Below are 21,397 nucleotides of genomic sequence, written 5' to 3' on the forward strand. Positions count from 1 at the left end.
GGAGAGAGGAGAGAGGAAGGAGGAGAGAGGAGAGAGAGAGAGGAGAGAGGAGAGAGGAGAGAGGAGAGAGGAGAGAGGAGAGAGGAAGAGGAGAGAGGAGAGAGAGAGAGAGAGGAGAGAGGAGAGAGGAGAGAGGAGAGAGGAGAGGGAGAGAGGAGAGAGGAGAGAGGAGAGAGGAGAGAGGAGAGAGGAGAAGGAGAGAGGAGAGAGGAGAGAGGAGAGAGGAGAGAGAGAGAGAGAGAGGAGAGAGGAGAGAGGAGAGAGGAGAGAGGAGAGAGAGAGAGGAGAGAGGAGAGAGGAGAGAGGAGAGAGGAGAGAGGAGAGAGGGAGAGAGGAGAGAGGAGAGAGGAGAGAGGAGAGAGAGAGAGGAGAGAGAGAGAGAGAGAGGAGAGAGGAGGAGAGAGAGGAGAGAGGAGAGAGAGAGGAGACATTCCTGAGACCTGAGGGTTTTGAGAGCTCACTGGAGAGTAGCTCCCATCCGATCCTCACAGTCCCCAGGGTTAGTTTTCTCCCCTCACACAAATTGCTTGAAAAGTGAAGTGACAGGCAAGATGGGGCAGGACTCTCAGGATCCAGCAGGATGAGCTGCTGCTTCTCACTGCTTCCTGTGTTGCAAGAGAGCCTCCACATCCAACACTTGTCCTGGGTTTCAGCACCAAATGTAAGAGTTAAAGAGGAGAGAAACATGAAAAGTGGCTCAACAATCAAATACAGGTTTATTTTGGAGAATAAACATGAGAGAGGTATTTGGCCAATTTTGATCAGGAGCACTCTCTTACAGATGAAGATTATTTAAGGGTTCAGGTGAGAGAACTAATTGAAGGCTTGGAATGTTTCTGTGTGGGAGATAGCTTTATTTCAGGGTTGGAATGTCTGATTGGAGGGAAGGTTATCTTGGGGCTGACATCTCTCCAGCCACATGGGAGATTATCTCAGGGCTGGCATATCTCTGGTCGTGGAGGGTTTATCTTATGGTTGGAATGTTTCTTGTCAGACATGTCATTTGTGGTTTATGGTCATGCTGACCTTAGACATTAGGCTGATACCCTTTGTATTTAGGCAGTTTTTGATTAAGGTGAACTTTAAAATGGTGGTGCTGGTAGGAGAAAAGATGGCTGAATAGGAACATCTCTAGTCTGCATCACCCAATGTGACCAACACAGAAGGCGGATGATTTATGCATTTTCAACTAACGTACCCAGTTCACGTCAGTGGGTATAATCACGAAGGGCAAGCCAGAAGCAGGATGGGGTGTTGCTTCACCCGTGAAGGGTGAGGATCAAGGGAACATTCCTCCCCTAGCCAAGAGAAGCTGAGAGACACTCTGATACCCAGCCCCAGATACTACACTTTTCCCAGGGTTTTTGCAATCTACAGATGAGAAGATTCCCTCGGTTGCCTACACCACAAGGGCCCTGGGCAGCTGTTTGGGCAAACACTGAGCTAGTTGCAGGACATTTTTTGTTTTTGGTTCTCCCCCTGTGGAGCTTGGAACCCCAGTGAGGCAGAACAGTTTACTACCCTGGAAAGGGGGCTAAAGACAGAGGAGCCAAGTGGTTTCACTCAGTGAGTCCCACTCCCACAGAGCCCAACAAGCTAAGAACCACTGGCTTGAAATTCTCATTGCCAGCACAGCAGTCTGAAGTCAACCTGGGATGATTGAGCTTGGTTGGGATAGGGGCATCACCATTACTGGGTTTAGCAGCCTAGGCTCTACCCTGACAGTGGTAAGGAGACTGGAAGGTTTTGATTGGGCAGAATTTACCACAGCACGGCAAAGTGACTGTGGCCAGTCTGCTTCTCTAGATTTTCTCCTCATTGGGCAAGGCATCTCTGAAGGAGAGGTAACAGACCCAGTCAGGGCTTACAGATAAATCTCCCATCTCCCTGGCACAGAGCACCTGGGGGAAGGGGCAGCTGTGGGTGCACCTTCAGTGTATTTAATCTTTTGTACCTACTGGCTTTGAAGACACCAGCTGCTACTGACAAGAGGGATTCTCTCAGCACAGCACACAAACTCTGCTAAGAGACAGACTACCTCTTCAAGTGAGTCTCTGACCCACTGTGCTTCCTGACTTTTAGAGACCTCCCAACAGGGGTCAACAGACACCTCATAGAGGAGAGCTCTGGCCTGGCAACATGTCGGTGCCCCTCTAGGAAGAAGATTCTTGAGGAAGGTGCAGGCAGCAATCTTTGCTGTTTTGCAACCTCCATTGGTTATATCCAGGTGAACAGGGTCTGGATTGGACCTCCAGCAGACTGCAGCAGACCTGCAGAAGAGGGGCCTGACTGTTAGAAGAAAAATTAACAAATACAAAGCAACAACGTCAACATCAACAACAACAACAAGAAACAAACAAACAAAAAACCCATTCACAGGTCATCAGCCTCAAAGGATCAAATGTAGATAAATCCACGAAGATGAGGAAAAACCAGTGCAAAAATGCCGAAAATTTCAAAAACCAGAATGCCTCTTCTCCAAATGATCACAACTTCTCTCCAACAAGGGCACAAAGATGGATGGAGAAAGATTAACAAACTGATAGAAGTAGGCTTCAGAAGGTAGGAATAACAAACTCCTCTGAGCTAAAGGAACATGTTGTAACCCAATGCAAAAAAGCTAAGGACCTTGGTTAAATAGTTACAGAAACTGCTAACTAGAATGAAAATAAATGACCTGATGGAGCTGAAAACTACAGCAGGAGAATTTCATGAAGCATACACAATGTATCAATAGCCAAATTGATCAAGATGAATGGAGGATATCAGAGATTGAAGATCAACTTACTAAAAAAAGGCATGAATTTGTATTCAGATTAGATAAAATGGAACGAAAAGGAGTGAATGAAATCTCCAAGAAATATGGGACTAAGTGAAAAGATCAGACCTACGATAGATTGATGTACCTGAAAATGATGGGAAGAGTGAACCAAGTTGGAAAACACACTCCAGTATATTATATGGGAGAAATTCCTCAACCTAGCAAGACAAGCCAACATTCAAATTCAGGAAACAGAGAACACCGTAAAGATACGCATCAATAGAAGCAACACCAACACATATAATAGTCAGATTCTCCAAGGTTAAAACAAAGATAAAAATGTCCAAAACGGTGTTGCTCCTACTCTGCCAGTACCATTCTCTATATAGGCCATGACAAAGATTTCATGATGACACCAAAACCAATTGCAACAACAACAAAAAATTAAATGTGACCGAATTAAACTAAAGAGCTTCTTCACAGCAAAGAAGCTATTAACAAACAACTTGCAAAATCTGCACATTCACAAGTGTCTAGTATCTGGAATCTTTAAGAAACTATCAATTTCAGAAACAAAAAATCCAATTTAAAAGTTTGCAAATGACATGCACAGACACCTTTTCAAAGACATAAATACAGCTAACAAGCATATGAAAAATTGCTCAATATTACTAATTATTAGAGAAATGCAAATCAAAAGCACAGTGAAATATCACTCATACCAATCAGAATGGCTACTGTTAAAAAGTGAAAATGAACAGTTTTTGCTGGCTAGGTTGTCAAGAAAAGGGAACACTTATACACTGTTGAAGAGAGTGTGAATTAGTTGAACCATTGTGACAAGCATTTTGGCAATTTCTCAAAAATATTAAAACAGAATTATCATTTGCCCCAGAGATTCCATTACTGTGTTTGTACCAAAAGGAATGTAAATCATTCTACTCTAAAGACATGCACACATATGTTCATCTGAGTACTATTCACAGTAGCAAAGCCATATAATCAATCTAGATGCCTATCAGTGGTAGATGGGATAAAGAAAATGTGGTACATATATACCAATGAATTCTATGCAGTCATAAAAAAAAGAGATCATGTCTTCTTTATCAACATGGATGTAGTTGGGTGCCATTATCCTAACCAAACTAACAGGAACAGAAAACCAAATATCACATGTTCTTACTTATAGATGGAAACTAAACAGTGAGCACATATGAACACAAAGAAGAGAACAGACACCGAGGCATATTTGAAGTTGGAGGGTGGAAGGAGGGTAAGGATTGAAAAACAACTTATTGGATGCTAGACTCATTATCTGAGTACAACAAATCCAAGTTACATGCAATTTACTTACATAACAAGCATACACATGTACCTTTGATCCTGAAATAAAAGTTTAGAAAATTATATATCTATAAAGAAAACAGTCTTATGGGTGTGGAATCAAAGTCACACTTGGAGAAATTTAGACTTATTTGTGAGATACCCCTTCCTGATAGAAAAAATATATATATAGGTTTATAGTTACAGGTTTGGTTGTTTATTATCTGTTTTCTCAAATAGAGTATATAAGGAACTTATCCCTATTCTTCATTTTTGAATGCTTAGTGTCTCGATTATACCTAATCTACAGAAAATGCATATTTTTTTATTCAATGAATATTTATAGATAAGGTGGCAATTAGAAAGGAAATAATTTGGGGAAGGTATTACCTGATGCCCTTTATTATGTTTGTAAAGTGAAAAAGAGGCATTCTGTGGGTAAGTGAGAGTGGTGTGTAGTATAGTTTTAAAGTAACTCCGAGAAGAATTGAAATAGGAAGTAAATGGATTGCTCAGCATATTTGGAATTCCAGATGAGGTTAAACTTTTCCAGTTTTGAACTCCTATTGATATTATATATGTAAAGCACAAAAAAACAAATTAGCACATAGTAAGTCTTAGATGTATGTTAGTTGCCTTCCTCTTCCTTTTCCTGATACCATGAGACAATTTAGCATTTGATTTGTTTAAGGTATGTTATTTCAATATTTCTACATTGTGTATGTCTTAATAGCAGAGACCATGTCTTACATTATTTTGTCTTCTCAACCCTTTTTCCTCTTTTGACAGAATAATGATGACAGTAGCAATATTGGCAGACTCATGTATAGTATACCATGTTGTATATTACAAAGTTTTTTTGCAAATCATCTCATTTGATCTTTAGAGCAATATTGCTGTAGGTTTCACAGCAAACAGATGGATAAGCAGAACTCAACATCCTGCTAGGTAATCAAGTTCAACACATACTCATACTGAATCTATGAGATATTGCAGAAGGTGGATTTTGATGCACGGAATTTGTAAACTAGTGAAGAGAGCCGTCAGAGATTGGTAGATACTAGCACTTTTTAAACAGTAATGTGTAAATTGTGAACAGAAACCTTTGGGAAGGAAATTAATTTGTTCAAGTGACAGTATTTCCTATGTCTTTTTAGACAAGATGCATAGTTGGTAATTCAGTAGCTCCTAAAACCTTTATGAGGTGTGGGAAAACTCTTGTTTTTAAAACAATTTCAGTTTATTTGCATCATCATTGAGATAGGAAATAGTCTGCAAATCTCTGTAAATACTTCAAGACCAATGTGATGCAGAAGATAAACTAAAGTAGGAAGAATTTGCTTAACAGCATCTAATAGTGGAGTCGAATTTTTATATACAACAAAAGTTTGAAAGTTTCCAGATAAAATTATATAAATAACTGCACACTAAAGATGACATATCAGGAACTGCAAGCAGAATTAATAAAGTAACTATTGCACCATTCTTGATAACCAAATCTTGAAATATTTCTTAAAGCTCATATAGCTTATTTACTGATATGTGAATGGTGAGATGCTAATAGGGCAATGAATGTTCTTTATCTACCACAGCTTTAGTCTATTATGATTTCCCAAAATCTATATTAGCAAGTGCACCTAAACAGATTAAAATTTAACGTACTACAATCAGAGAAAGGTATTCATTTTGGAATCAAACCAATCTGTATTATATTGTTTATGAAGGGTTGTTTTTCATAGAAAATAGTTTTCTAGCACCTTAGGTAGCGAGGAGTTGGAGTATCAAATGATTACTCTTTGTGTCTTTCACAGTGACGTCAACAGAACAATTTACAAAGCCCTAGTTGCTACGGGTTTTCCTGTGATAGAAAAATAGCAGGTGCCAGGTGTAGTGGGTCACGCCTATAATCTCAGCATTTTGGAAGGCTGAGGTGGGCAGATCACTTGAAGTTGGGAGTTCAATACCAGCCTGGCCAGCATGGTGAAACCCTGGCTCTACAAAAAATACAAAATTAGCCAGGAGGCAGAGGGAGGAGAATCCCATGAACCTGGGAGTCTGAGGTTGCAGTGAGCCAACATCTCACTATTGTACCTTATCCAGGGTCACAGAGTGAGACTCTGTCTCCAAAAAAAAAAAAAAAAAAAAAAAAAAGTGGCAGGAAAACAGCTTATATTTCTTACTTTCTTCTTTTATTTCAATAGGTTTTTGTGGAACAGGTGATGTTGTGCTGTTTAGTTACATGAATAAGTTCTTTAGTAGTGATTTCTGAAACTTTGGTGCATCCATCACCTGAGCATTGTACACTGTACCCAATGTATAGTCCTTTATTCCTCACCACCCTCCATCCTTTTTCTCTGAGTCCCCAAAGTCCAATGAATTATTCTTATGCCTTTGCTTCCTCATAGCTTAGCTCCCACATATAAATGAGAAATGTTTGGTTTTTCATTTCTGAATTACTTCACTTAGAATAATAGTCTCCAATTCCATGCAGGTTTCTGCAAATGATTTGATTCCTTTTTATTGCTGAGTAATATTCCATGGTGTGTGTGTGTGTGTGTGTGTGTGTGTGTGTGTGTGTGTGTACCATATTTTCTTTATTCACTTGTTGATTAATAGGCTCTTGGGCTGGTTCCATATTTTTGCAATTGCAAATTGTGCTGCTATAAATGTATATGCAAGTTATCTTTTTTATATAATGCCTTCTTTTTCTCTGGGTAGATACCTAGTAGTGGGATTGCTGGATCAAACAGTAGATCCAATTTTAGTTCTTTAAGGAATCTCCCCACTGTTATGTCATTTTTTAACAACCCACTTATCTTTAACTTTCCTTGGTTTTATATTAATTTCTATGCACTACTGTATCATTTCTCTTCTTTCTCTTTGTTCTTGTACCTGTTAACATGGACAGCTGGTGAACTGGCCTTCACATTGGTGGATGTATTGTTATACCATTGGGAAAAAGTTAGAAGATAGTGATCTGGCTCAGGTTCTATGAGTCACATAATCACAGCTTACAGACCTCAGGTCAGCACTTTCTGGATAGCTGAAAAAAAATATACTTTAAAATTCTAAACTATAAATGCTTTCAGAGCTAGTCTTTTGATTTTCTGATGATGTATGGAAAATGATAGGAGATTCTACCATTCTATGTTGAAAAAATACATATATTTCTAACTTAAGAGGAGATTACTGAAGAGAGAAAAATATCTACCAAATGGGGAAAAAATGATTTGGACAGTATATAATCAAGTCTATGGTACATAGTAAGTGTACATATATGGAGTACATAAGATGTTTTGATATAGGCATACAATGCATAATAACCACATTAGAGTAAATGGGTTATCTATGATCTCAAGCATTTATTCTTTCTTTGTGTTATAAACCATCTAATTATACTTCTAGTTATTTAAAAATATATAACGAACTATTGTTGACTATAGTCACCCTGTTGTGCTATTCAATACTAGATGTTACTCATTTTATATAATTATAATTTTGCATGCATTGATCATCTCCACCCCTACCCTCCACCCACTATCTTTCTCAGTCTTTGTTAACTATCATTCTACTCTTGATCTTCATGAGTTCAATTGTTTTAATGTTTAGCTCTCAAAAATATGTGAGAACATGTGTAGTTTTGTTTTTGGGTACCTGGCTTTTTTCATTTAACATAATAACCTCCAGTTCCAGACATATTATTGCAAATTATAAGATTTCATTCATTTTTATGGCTGAATATTATTCCATTGTATATATGAACCACATTTTTAAAAATCTATTCATCTGTTGATGGACACAGGTTGCTTCCAATTTTGGCTATTGTGAATAGAATTGCAATAAACACAGGAGTGCAGCTATCTTTTCAATATATTGATTTCCTTTCTTTGGGCTATATACCTAACACTTTGAAATTGCTGAGTCATGTGGTTGCTCTATTTTGTTTTCTTGAGGAGTCTTCAAACTGTTATTCATAGTGGTTTTACTAATTTACATTCTCACTAACAGTGTACAATATTTCACTTTCCTTCACATTGTTGCTGGTATTTGTTATTGATTGCCTTTTGGATGTAAGCCATTTTAACTGGGGTGAGATGATGTTTCATTAGAGTTTTGATTTCATTTCTCTGATGATCAGTAATATTGAGCATCTTTTCAAATGCCTGTTTGCTATTTGCCTGTCTTCTTCTGAGAAATGTCAATTACATTTATTCTTAGTTATCTTATTTTGTTTGTAGCTACTGTAAATGAGATTATTTCTTGTTTTCTTTTTTAGATTATTCATTGTTGGCATGTGGATATACTACCGATTTTTGTATGCTGATTTTATATGCTGCAATCTTGCTGATTTTTTTATTAGTTCTAAGTCTTTAAGTTTTTTCAAATATAAGATTATATCAAACAAAAATAATATGGCCTCTTTTATTCCAATTTGTATGCTCTTTATTTATTTTTGTTGTCCGATTGCTCTTACTGGGACATTCAATATCACATTGAATAACAGTGATGTAAGTGGGAATATTTGTCATGTTTTAGACCTTAGATGAAAGACATTCAGTTTTTCCTCAGTATGATAGTAGCTGTGGGTCAGTGGAATATGGCTTTTACTGTTTTGAGATATATTTCTTATATACCCAGTTTTTGGTAGTTTTATTCAGGAGGGATGTTGAATATTACCAAATTCTTTATCAGCATCAGTTAAATTTATCATATGATTTTTATCAAATGATTTTTGTCCTACATTCTGTTGATACAATATATTACATTGGCTGATTTGCATATGTTGAACCATTCCTGCATCTCTGGGATAAATTCCACTTGGTCATGATGAATGATCTTTGTAATGGAAACTGAGTCTTGCTCTGTCACCAGGCTGGAGTGCACTGGCATGATCTCAGCTCAGTTCAAGCAATTCTCTTACCTCAGCCTCCTGAGTAGCTAGAGCTACAGGCACACACCAACAGACCCAGCTAATTTTTTTTATTTTTAGTAGAGACAGTGTTTCACCATGTTGGCCAGGATGATCTCGAGCTTTTGACCTAATGATCCGCCCACCTCAGCCTCCCAATGTGCTGGGATTAGAAGTGTGAGCCAGCGCACCTGGCCTTTTGCATCAATATTAATCAGTGATGTTGGTCTGCAGTTTTTTTTTAAATATGTCTTTGTCTGATTTTGTTATCAGAATAATTCTGACCTCGTAGCATGAGTATGGAAGTCTTCCTTCCTCTTTAATTTTTTGGAATAGTTTGAGGAGAGATGACATTATTTCTTCAACTGTTTGCTAAGATTCAGCAGTGAAGCCAGTTTGGTGGGAGATATTTTATCTTGTCTTCAATCTCATTGCTTGTTACTGGTCTGTTCAGGTTTTATATTTTTTCATGGTTCAATCTTCATAGGTTGCATGTGTCTAAGAATTTGTTCATTTCTTCTAAATTTTCCAATTTATTGCACATAGTTGCTCATTGTAGCCTCTAATAATGCTTTTACTTTCTGCAGTATTTGTTGTAATGTTCCCTTTTTATCTATAATTTTATTTATTTGGATTTTCTCTTTTCTTCTTATTCTAGCTAAAGGTATATCAATTTCATTTGTCTTTTTGAAAAATCAACTTTTCCTTTCATCAATCTTTTGTGTGTTTTTTATTTTAATTTTATTTATTTCTGCTCTGATTTTTATTATTCCTTCTACTAATTTGAAGTTTAGATTGTTCTTGCTTTTATAGCTTTTTAATGTGCACCATTAAGTGATTTATGTGAAATATTTCTATTTTTTTTGGTGCAGAAACTTATATCTATAAACGTTATTTCCAGTGTTGCTTTCTCTATATCTCATTGTATTAGTCTGCTCTCACATTGCTATAAAGAAATACCTGAGACTGGGACTTTTATAATGAAGTTTAGTTGGCTCATGGTTAGTATTGGCAGTTCTGGTCAGGGCAATCAGAAAAGAAAAAGAAATAAAGCGTATTCAATTAAGAAAATAAGAAGTCAAATTGTCTCTATTTGCAGACAATATAATTGTATATTTAGAAGACCCCATCTTCTCAGCCCAAAATCTTCTTAAGCTGCTATACACCTTTAGCAAGTTCTCAGGATACAAAATCAATGTGCAGAAATCACAAGCATTCCTATACACTAATCACAGACAAAGAGCTAAATCATGAGTGAAGTCTCATTCACAATTGCTGCAAAGAGAATAAAATACCTAGGAATACAACTAACAAGGGATGTGAAGGACCTTTTCAAGGAGAACTACAAAACTGCTACTCAAGGAAATAAGAGAGGACACAAACAGATGGAAAAACATTCCATGCTCACGGTTAGAAAAAACCAATATCATGAAAATCGCCATACTGCCAGAAGTAATTTATAGATTCAATGCTATCCCCATCAAGCTACCATTGACCTTCTTTACAGAATTGGAGAAAAACACCTTAAACTTCATATGGAACCAAGAGGCTGCATAGCGAAGACAATTCTAAGCAAAAAAATAAAAATAAAAAAAGCTGGAAACATCACACAACCTGACTTCAAACTATACTACAAGGCTACTGTAACCAAAGAGCATGGTACTGGTACTAAAACAGAGATTTAGACCAATGGGACAGGACAGAGGCCTCAGAAATAACACCACACATCTGCAAACATCTGATGTTTCACACACCTGACAAAAACAAGCAATGGGGAAAGGATTTTCTATTTAATAAGTGGTGTAGTTAAACTGCCTAGCCATATGCAGAAAACTGAAACTAGATCTCTTTCTTACACCTTATACAAAAATTAACCCTAGATTGATTAAATATTTAAACATTCAGCCTAACACCATAAAAATTTTAGAAGAAAACCTAGGAAATATTATCCAGGACATAGGCATGAGCAAGGACTTCATGACTAAGATGCCAAAAGCAATGGCAACAAAAGCCAACACAAACAAATGGGATCTAATTAAACTAAAGATCTTCTGCACAGCAAAAGAAACCATCATTAGAGTGAACCAGCAACCAACAGAATAGGGGAAAAATTTGCAATCTGCCTATCTGACAAAGGGCTAATATACAGGCTGTAGAAGAAGCACAGTGGCTTCTGCTTCTGAAGAGGCCTCTGGGAGCTTTCAGTCATGGCAAAGGGGGAGCCAACACTTCAAATGGCTGTAGCAGGAGAAAGAAGGCTGGAGGTGTCACATATTTTTAAACAACCAGATCTCACAAGAGCAGCCACACTGTGGTAATATGTCTCCATGATTCTATCCACTTCCATAAGGCCCCACCTCCAACCCTGGGAATTACAATTTGACATGAGATTTGGGAAAGGACAGATAAAATTGTATCACCCATGGCTTTTGATATGTCACATTTCCATTATAATTTTTTACAAGATTTTTATTAATTCTTAATTTCTTCATTGACTCATTGGTCATTCAGGGCAATAGTGCTTAATTTCTGTGTTCGTAGAGTTTCCAAATTCCTCTAGTAACTGATTTCTAGTTTTATTCTTTTGTGGTCACAGAAGATAGTTGACGGAATTTCAATTTTTTTTAATGTTTTAAGACTTGATGTTGACCTAATATATGATCTACCTTTAAGAATGATCCATGTGCTGAGGAGAATAAAGTGTATTCTGCAGCCTTTTGATGAAATGTTCTGTAAATATTTGTTACATCTTTTTTGGTCAATAGTGCAGATTAACTCCAATGTTTTTTGTTGATTTTTTTGTCTGAGTCATCTGACAAGTGCTGAATTTCACTTATTGAAGTCCCCAGCTATTATTGTATTGTGGCCTGTCAATTTAGCTCTAATAATTGCTTTATATGTCTGAGTAAAACACAGTTGCATGCATGTATATTTAAAATTGTGATATCTTCTTGCTTAGTTGACTTCATCATTATATACCGACCTTCTTTATCTTTTTATAGATTTTGTCTTGAAATCTATCTTGTCTGCAATAATTGTAGCTACTCCTGCTCTTTAAAAAAAAATTATTATTATAATTTAAGTTCTGAGATGTATGTGGAGAATGTGCAGGTTTGTAATAGAGGTATGCATGTGTGATGGTGGTTTGCTGCACCCATCAACTCATCATCTATGTTAGGTATTTCCCCTAATGCTATCTCTCCCCTAGCCTCCCACCCCCAACAGGCCCTGTTGTCTGATGGTCCCCTCCCTGGGTCCATGTGTTCTCATTGTTCAACTCCCACTTATGAATGAGAACATGTGGTGTATGTTTTTCTGTTCTTGTGTTAATTTGCTGAGAATGGTGGTTTCTAACTTCATCCATGTCCCTGCAAAGGACACGAGCTCATCCTTTTGTATGGTTGCATAGCATACCATGGTGTGTATGTGCTACATTTTCTTTATCCACTCTATCAATGGTGGGAATTTGGGTTGGTTCCAAGTCCTTGCTATTGTGAACAGTGCTGCAATAAACATACGTGTGCATGTGTCTTTAAGGTAGCATGATTTATAATTCTTTGGTTATATACCTGGTAATGGAATTGCTGGGTTAAATGGTATTTCTAGTTCTAGATCCTTGATGAATCGCCACACTGTCTTCCACAATGGTTTAACTAATTTACACTCCCACCTAACAGTGTAAAAGTGTTCTTATTTCTCTACATCCTCTCCAGCATCTGTTGTTTCCTGACTTTTGAAAAATTATTATACTTTAATTTCTGGGGTACATGTGCAGATCTTGCAGGATTGTTACATAGGTATACACTTGCCTTGGTGGTTTGCAGCCTCCATCCCCCATTCCCTACATTAGGTATTTCTCCCAATGTTATCCCTCCCCTATCTTCCAACCCCCATCCCTCCCCTAGCTCCCCATCCCCCAACACACCCCAATGTATGATAACCCCCTCCCTGTGTCCATGTGTTCTCATTGTATGAGTGAGAACATGCATGTTTTGTTTTCTGTCCTTTCATCACTTTGCTGAAAATGATGGTTTCCAGATTCATCCATATTCTTGCAAAGGATATGAACTTATCCTTTTTTATGGCTTCATAATATTCCATGGTGTATATGTGCCACATTTTCTTTATCCAGTCTATCATTGATGGGCATTTGGGTTGGTTCAGTGTCTTTGCTATCATGAACAGTGCCACAGTGAACATACATGTGCATGTGTCTTTATAATAGAACAATTTTCTGACTTTTTAATGATTGCCATTCTAACTGGCATGAGATGGTATCTCATTGTGGTTTTGATTTGCATTTCTTTAATGACCAGTGATGGTAAGGTTTTTTTTAATGTGTTTGTTGGGTACATAAATGACTTTTTTTGAGGATTTTCTGTACATAGTCTACAAACTTTTTGATGTTTTTTTTTCTGATAAATTTGTTTAAGTTCTTTGTAGATGCTGGATATTAGCCCTTTGTCAAATGGGTAGACTGCAGAAATTTTCTTCCATTCTGCAGGTTGCCTGTTCACTCTGATGATAGTTTCTTTTGCTGTGCAGAAGCTCTTTAGTTTAGTTAGATCCCATTTGTCAATTTTGGCTTTTGTTGCCATTGCTTTTTGTGTTTTAGTCGTGAAGTCTTTGCCTATGCCTATGTCCTGAATGATATTGCCTAGGTTTTCTTCTAGGGTTTTTATGGTTTTAGGTCTTATGTTTGAGTCTTTAATCAATCTTGAGTTAATTTTTGTATAAGGTGTAAGAAAGGGATCCAGTTTCAGTTTTCTGATATGGCTAGCCAGTTTTCCCAACACAATTTTTAAATAGGGAATCCTTTCCCTCTTGCTTGCTTTTGTCAGGTTTTTCAAAGATCAGAGGGTTGTTGATATGTGGTGTTATTTCTGAGGCTTCTGTTCTGTTTTATTGGTTTATATATCTGTTTTGATACCAGTACCATGCTGTTTTGATTACTGTAGCCTTGTAGTATAGTTTGAAGTCAGGTAGTGTGATCCCTCCAGCTTTGTTCTTTTTGGTTAGTATTGTCTTGGCTATGCATGCTTTTTTTTTTTTTTTTTTTGGTTTCTTACAAAATTTAAAGTAGTTTTTTTCTAATTCTGTGAAGAAAGTCAATGGTAGCTTAATGGGGATTTCATTGAATCTACAAATTACTTTGGGCAGTATTGCATTTTTATAATATTCTTCCATTGATACTTTATCTTCGACCCTTGCCTTTAAGAGGCAAATGAATGTGACAAACAGGTGAATGGTGCTTGGTTCTGAGACAGTGAAGGAATTTTTCTAGTATTTAAATATGTTTACATAACCAGTTGTATAAATCTAAATATAAAACCAATCTCCAGTAAGTTTTGAGATGCCACTTGCTAATTTTGTGAAAAGTTTAACATTACTTACAAAGTCTAATTATATCTTTAGAAGGTGTAAACAGTGATAGCATTTACTGAATTGGAATTACTTTTAAAATTCAAAAACTGAACATATTCGTTTAACCAGAAACCAGTCTTAGTTTTGAATAAGGACTGCCCAGCAAGATATTCTGTCAATCATTCATGATATAAATTTTGGTGTATGAGATCTATTAAAGTGCACATAAAAAAGCCATGGGACATTTGTTTTGTAATAAATAATGCAGTGGCCAAGTCTGCTGTTTCTGTCTTCTTAATGCTGGCAAGTATTATATTTGTTTCAGGGATGTACTTCTTGAGATTCTCCAAATACTGCATCAGTGTATCTTCTCCCCAGGTGATGCCCCCCCTTTTTTTTATTTGCATCTGTGTGAGAGAATTTAATGGTCTTACCTATCTTCCACCTGAAGAGACTACTGACATTTGGCCCAGTCTTGTGCTTGCCCTTCTTTTCCACCCATGGTGGGGCACTGAGCACACTTCTGAACAAAAATATTCTTGCCTTTCTCAAAATCACCCATATTTAATTCTCTTTTACATTGCTGGTGCAATGAAGGTTTCCTCTCCAAAGCCAAACATCCCACTCTCTCTCTCTTCCTCCTTTCTTTAAAAAGAAAAATTTTGGGGGAGTCTATTTCTTTGTTCTGAGCTTCCTGGAGCTTGGACAGGTGTGATACAAGCACTCCTGTGGCCACTACCGCTGAGACTGCACTGGGTCAGACCTGAAGCTACCATGGCATTGTGCCTCACCTAAGGCCTCTGGTATCCACTGTCCAGCTACCACCTATGTTCATGAAGGATCTAGGGCTCCACAATCAGAAGTTGACGAAGCCAGGTAGCCTTGTGTCCTTCCTTCCAGGTGACAAGTTTCCCTCAGTCCTGGAAAGGTCTAGAGCTGTAGTCCAGGAGCCTGGACTGCATAGCCAAGTCACAAAACAAAGTCCTTCCCATTTTCTCCTTTTTTTCAATCAGAGAAGTCTCTGTGGCTTCCACTGCCCCAGGCTCAAGACAAGTTTTTCCTGGCTACTGCCAATGTTCACTGAAGACCCTAGTGCTCTTCAGTCAGCTTTTGTTGAATGCTACGAAGCCTGGAACTCTCCCTTCAGGGCAGGGAGCTCCCTGCTGTCCCAGATCATGTCCAGAAATGTCACATAGTACCCAAGACTTGAAACTGAGGACTCCAGGAGCTGCTTAGAGGTCTTCTGCATCTGGCTAAGCTGGTACCTAAAGTGCCAGACAAAATCTCGTTTACTTTTCCCTCTCCTTTTCTAAAACAGAAGGAGTTATATTTAAAAAGAAAGAAAGAAAGAAAGAAAGAAAGAAAGAAAGAAAGAAAGAAAGAAAGAAAGAAAGAAAAGAAAGATCACCACAGCTCAGAATGTGCTGTTTCATCTGAAACCAGCACACCTTAAGTCTCAACCAAGGCCCATGCAAGTACTGCCTATTACTGCTGATCATTCAGGGTCCAAGGGCTTGTTAGTCAACAGGTAATGAATTCTACCAGGATTGGGTCATTTTCTTCAAGGTAGTACATTTCCTTCTGGCCCAGATGTGTCTAGAAGTGTCATCTAGGAGTTAGGGCTTGGAATGGGAGCCTCAAGGATCTATCTGCTTCCCTATCTGACTGTAGCTGAGCTGGTATCTAAGTTGCGAGACAAAGTCCTCTTTACTGTCCCATCTCTCCTCAAGCAGAAGGAAGGATTTTGTCCTGGAGCTGCAAACGGCATTGCCTGGAGCTGCGGAATTGGTATGGCAAGCACTTTCTGGGTCACCCGACTGGTGTTTTACTAGGTCACATGCCCTGCAAGTGTGCTGGTGCTGAGCCCATCACAGCACGAGGACTTGCCCAGGGATTCCAGTCCTTGTGGCCTAGGCTGCCTTTGATGTGTTTTGAGGACTACAAAGCACTGTAGCCTGTCATGGTGGAGCTTTCCTGAATTGAGATTCCAAATGCTGGAATGAGTGACTCTCCGCTAGCTAAGGATGTTCTAAACGGTCCCTCCATGGGTTCTAGCTTTGTTATGTCTCATGTTGGTTTTCACTGACTGTTACAGAACAGCACTGAGTTCTAATGCAGTGCCCCACAATCATTGCATTCTCTCTCCCTCAAGTGCACATTCTCTCTGTATCTCCTGTGTCTGCTGCCAGTATATGGAGGAATGTGTTATCAATTCAAAACTGAATTTTCTTTTTCTTTTCTATTTTTTCATTGTATTTTAAGTTCTGAGGTACATGTGCAGATCTTGCAGGATTCTTGCATAGGTACACACATGCCATGGTGGTGTGCTGCCTCGATCCCCTTGTCACCTACATCAGATATTTCTCCCAATGTTATCCCTTCCCAACCTCCCTAACTTCTGTTGTCTCTCCCCTAGCCCCCCACCCCCCAAAAAACCTCAGTGTGTGATGTTCCCCTCCCTGTGTCCATCCATGTGTTTTCATTGTTCAACAACCGCCTGTGAGTGAGAACATGTGGTATTTGGTTTTCTGTTTTTGTGTCAGTTTGCTGAGAATGATGGTTTCCAGATTCATCCAAGTCCCTACAAAGGACACGAACTCATCGTTTTTTGTGGCTGTATAGTATTCCATGGTGTATATGTACCACATTTTCTTTGTCTAGTCTATTATAGATGGGCATTTGGGTTGGTTCCAGGTCTTTGCTATTGTACACAGGGCTGCAATGAACATACGTGTGCATGTGTCTTTATAGTAGAACGATTTATAGTTCTTTGGGTATATACACAATAGAGGGATTGCTGGGTCAAATGGAATTTCTATTTCTAGATCCTTGAGGAATCACCACACTGTCTTCCACAATGGTTGAACTAATTTACACTCCCACCAACTATGTAAGAGTGTTCTTATTTCTCCACATCCTCTCCAGCATCTGTTGTCTCCAGATTTTTTAATGATCACCATTCTAACTGGCGTGAGATGATATCTCAGTGTGGTTTTGATTTGATATTTTATTCTCTTTGTAGCAATTGTGAATGGCAGTTTGCTCTTGATTTGGCTCTCTGTCTGTTATTGGTGTATAGGCATGCTTGTGATTTCTGCACATTGATTTTGTATCCTGAGACTTTGCTGAAGTTGCTTATCAGCTTGAGGAGATTTGGGGCTGAGAGGATGGAGTCTTCTAAATATACAATCATGTCATCTTCAAATAGAGACAATTTGACTTCCTCTTTTCTTAAATGAATAATACCATTTATTTTTTTTTTCTTGCCTGATGCTCTGGCTAGAACTTCCAATACTATATTGAATAGGAGTGGTAAGAGAGGGCATCCTTTTCTAGTGCCAGTTTTCAATGGGAATGCTTCCAGTTTTTGCCCATTTAGTATGATGATGGGTGTGGGTTTCTCATAAATAGCTTTCATTATTTTGAGATATGTTCCACTGATAACTAGTTTATTGACGGTTTCTAGAATAAAAGGCTGTGGAATTTTGTTGAAGGCCTTCTCTACATCTGTTGAGATGATGATGTGGTTTTTATCTTTGGTTCTACTTATGTGATGGATTATGTTTATAGATTTGCATATGTTGAACCAGCCTTGCATCCCTGGGATGAAGCCTACTTGATGGTGATGGAGAAGCTTTTTGATATGTTGTTGCATTCGGTTTACCAGTATTTTATTAAATATTTTTGCAAAAATGTTCATCATAGATACTGGCCTGAAGTTTTCTTTTTTTAGTTGTGCCTCTGCCAGGTTTGGGTATCAGGATGATTTTGGTCTCATAAAATGAGTTAGGGTGTATTTCCTTCTATTGAATTTTTTGGAATAGTTTCAGAAGGAATGGTACCAGTTCCTCTTTGTATGTCTGGTAGAATTCGGCTGTGAACTCCTCTGGGTTTGGACGTTTTTTGATTGATAGGCTATTAAAAAATATGGAATGCTTCACGAATTTGCATCTCATCCTTGCACAGGGGCCATGCTAATCTTCTCTGTATTGTTCTAATTTTTAGTATATATGCTGCTGAGGTGAGCATGAAAACTGTATTTTCTACCCTCTTCAGTGCCTTTTTCAGGAGTATGAAGCTAAAAATAGGTATTGCATTTGTTCATCTGATTTTTGGTTCTCATAAAGGTGCTTTTCTGTGTGGATACTTGTTCAGTTTTGTGTTCCTGTTGAGAAGCGGATTGGTGAATGCTTCTATTCAGCCATCTAGCTCGGCCTCTTTCATCTGAATTATTTTATTCTTAAATGGGTAAATTAGAGGTTTGGAGAGAGGGAGTTTAGATTTAACTAGAATTGTATGCTTTAGTTTTTGCTTTTTCTACAAGGCCTGTCATTTTTAAAAATTATAGTATTAGTAATGATTAGTGTCTATTATATAATAATCATAATTATTGACTGAAAGATCACATTTTTATTCTTCCTAGACTTTAGCTGAAAATATCTATAGAGACACAACACAAACTCATATCAACAAACTATGGATGTTCTATTCCCTAGCTTGTAAGCAAAGTGAAAATTAAAATGGGTAGGCAACATGTAATTAAGATTTATTTACAAAATGGTAGCCTTATCTTCTGAGAGATGTTTTCCTGGTTATAAAAGTAGCTTGATTTCTAAACTGAAGACACATCAATGTTAACCAAATTAGCTCTTTTAAAAACCTCACATATTTTGGAAATAACTCTTTCTTCTTTATTTCTGAATTGTGTTTCACTGGATTTTCTGTATATTTGAATTTGAGAAAATGTCAGTAACCTGTTATCTGCTGCTCATTTCCTGCTCCTTTTTTCTGCAGCTTTCATATGCAAGCTTTTGGGAAGGTGCAAAATATTATTTTTAAGGAAATCTAGTGTTAGTATTTCACAGTTTTATTCAAAACTACTATTCTTCTAGTCTTGTAACTGCAGTAATCCATTATCTGCCTAGCTTAATTGCAGAATAACTTGTTACATGTAAATATATGTATTGTAAAAATGGTAGCTTTTCACTTTATGGGAAAAATATTTCCAGTTTTGATGCATACTTATAGAATCTTTGATTTCATAATAGAAAATACCAAATGTATTTTGACTTTTTTTGTTGTTCAGCAGGATTATCGTTAGCATTCTTTATCTCTATTTTGAAGTTTCGCCCTTTTTTCATGGTTGTCAATTATCGCTGTTATTAAATTCAATTCTAGTTTGTTTAGCTAAATCTACCACTTACCAGCAAAAGAAGTAACCACAATTTTAAAGAGTTGTATGTTGATAAAAGTTAACAGACTTGAATGACAGTCAAAGGGCACCTTGGTACACAACATAAATAGAATTAAAACAAAAATCTTGTGATCATCTCAATACATGCAGGAAAGGCATTTGGCTAAATTCAGCATCCCTTATTATTAAAACCCTCAGCAAAATCAGCATAGAATTGACATATCTTAATGTAATAAAAGCCATATATGACAAATCCACAGCCAACATACTAATGAATGGGAAAAGTTGAAAGCATTCCCTTCTGAAAACTGGAACAAAACAGGATGCCTACTCTTATCACTTTTCTTTGGCATAGTACTGGAAGTTCTAGCCAGAGCATGTGAAAGTAATAAAGGGCATCCAAATTGGTAAGGAGGAAATCAAGCTATCACTGTTCACTGGTAGTATAATCATATAGCTAGAAAACCCGAAAGACCCATCCAAAAAGCTCCTAGAACTGGTAAATGAATTCAACAACCTTTCACAATAGCTGCAAAAAAAGTAAAATACTTAGAAATATACCTAACCAAGTGCGTTAAAGACCTCTACAGGAAAAACTACAAAACACTGCTGAAAGAAATCATAGATGACACAAACAAATGGAAACACATCCCATGCTCATGCATGGCTAGAATCAGTATTCAGAAAACAACCGTACTGCCAAAGCAGTCTATAAATTAAATGCAATTTGAATAAAAATAAGAGTTATTCTTCACAGAACTAGAAAATAATAATTTTAAAAGTCATATGGAACTAAAAGAGCACACATAGCCAAAACAAGACTAAGCAAAAGGAATAAATCTGGAGGCATCACATTACCTGACTTCAAATTATACTATAAAGCCATAGTCACCAAAACAGTGTTGTACTGGCATAAAAACAGGCATGTAAAACAATGGAACAGATTAGAGAATCCAGAAATAAAGCCAAATACTACAGCCAACTAATCTTTGACAAAGCAAACAAAAACATAAAGTAGGGAAAGGACACCCTATTCAACAAATGGTACTTGGATAATCGGCAAGCCACATGTAGAAGAATAAAACTGGATCCTAATATCTCACCTTATACAAAAATCAACTCAAGATGGATTAAGAATTTAATTGTAAGACCTGAAACTATGAAGATTCTAAAAGCTAACATCAGAAAATATCTTTCTAGACATTTGCTTAGGCAAAGACTTAATGACCAAGAACCCAAAAGCAAATACAACAAAAACAAAGATAAATAGATAGGACTTAATTAAACTGCTCTGCGAGGAGGGAGTCTAGTGACAGAGTCTGCCTGCAAAAGTCTTGCTAATCTGCCGTGGGCTCCTCCCTGTTTGAATTTTCTGGTGACTTTGTTTACATGGGTGAGGTTGAAACTGCGTACTCAAGCCTCACCAATGGTGGACACCCCTCCCCGCCACAGCTGAAATGTGCCAGGTCAAGCTGAGACTTCTTTTTTGGCTGCAAGAATTTCAAGCCAGTGGTCTTTGCTTACTGGTCTTCATAGGGGTGGGACCAGCCAAGCCAGATCACTTGGCTTTCTGCCTTCAGTCCCCTTTTTCAGGGGAGTGAACAATTCTGTCTTGCTAGTGTTCCAAGTGCCACTGGGGTAAGGAAAAAAAAAAAAACTACTGTGGCTAGCTCGGTGTCTTCCCAAACGGCCGCCCAATTTTGTCCTGCAAACCCAGGGTCCTCGTGTTGTCAGCATCAGAGGGAATCTCCTGGTTTGTGAGTTGTGAAGATCATAGGAAAAGCACAGTAACTGGGCCAGTGTGCCAGACACAGTCCTTAATGTCTTTCCTTGGTTAGGAGAGGGA

General features: G+C 37.7%; 1 protein-coding gene and 1 non-coding gene across 6 annotated transcripts in view; one reads left to right on the forward strand and one right to left on the reverse strand.

Moving 5' to 3' along the window:
* Window positions 1-21,397, forward strand: part of ZC3H12B (zinc finger CCCH-type containing 12B) — a 523,339-nt gene that overhangs the window by 155,578 nt on the left and 346,364 nt on the right. The window lies entirely within an intron of this gene.
* LOC120366650 (U6 spliceosomal RNA) lies at window positions 18,279-18,386 on the reverse strand. The gene has a single exon (XR_005581236.1). It is a non-coding gene; the product is annotated as a U6 spliceosomal RNA (small nuclear RNA).

This window comes from Saimiri boliviensis, chromosome X (genome assembly GCF_048565385.1).
Source record: "Saimiri boliviensis isolate mSaiBol1 chromosome X, mSaiBol1.pri, whole genome shotgun sequence".
Lineage (NCBI taxonomy): Eukaryota > Metazoa > Chordata > Mammalia > Primates > Cebidae > Saimiri > Saimiri boliviensis.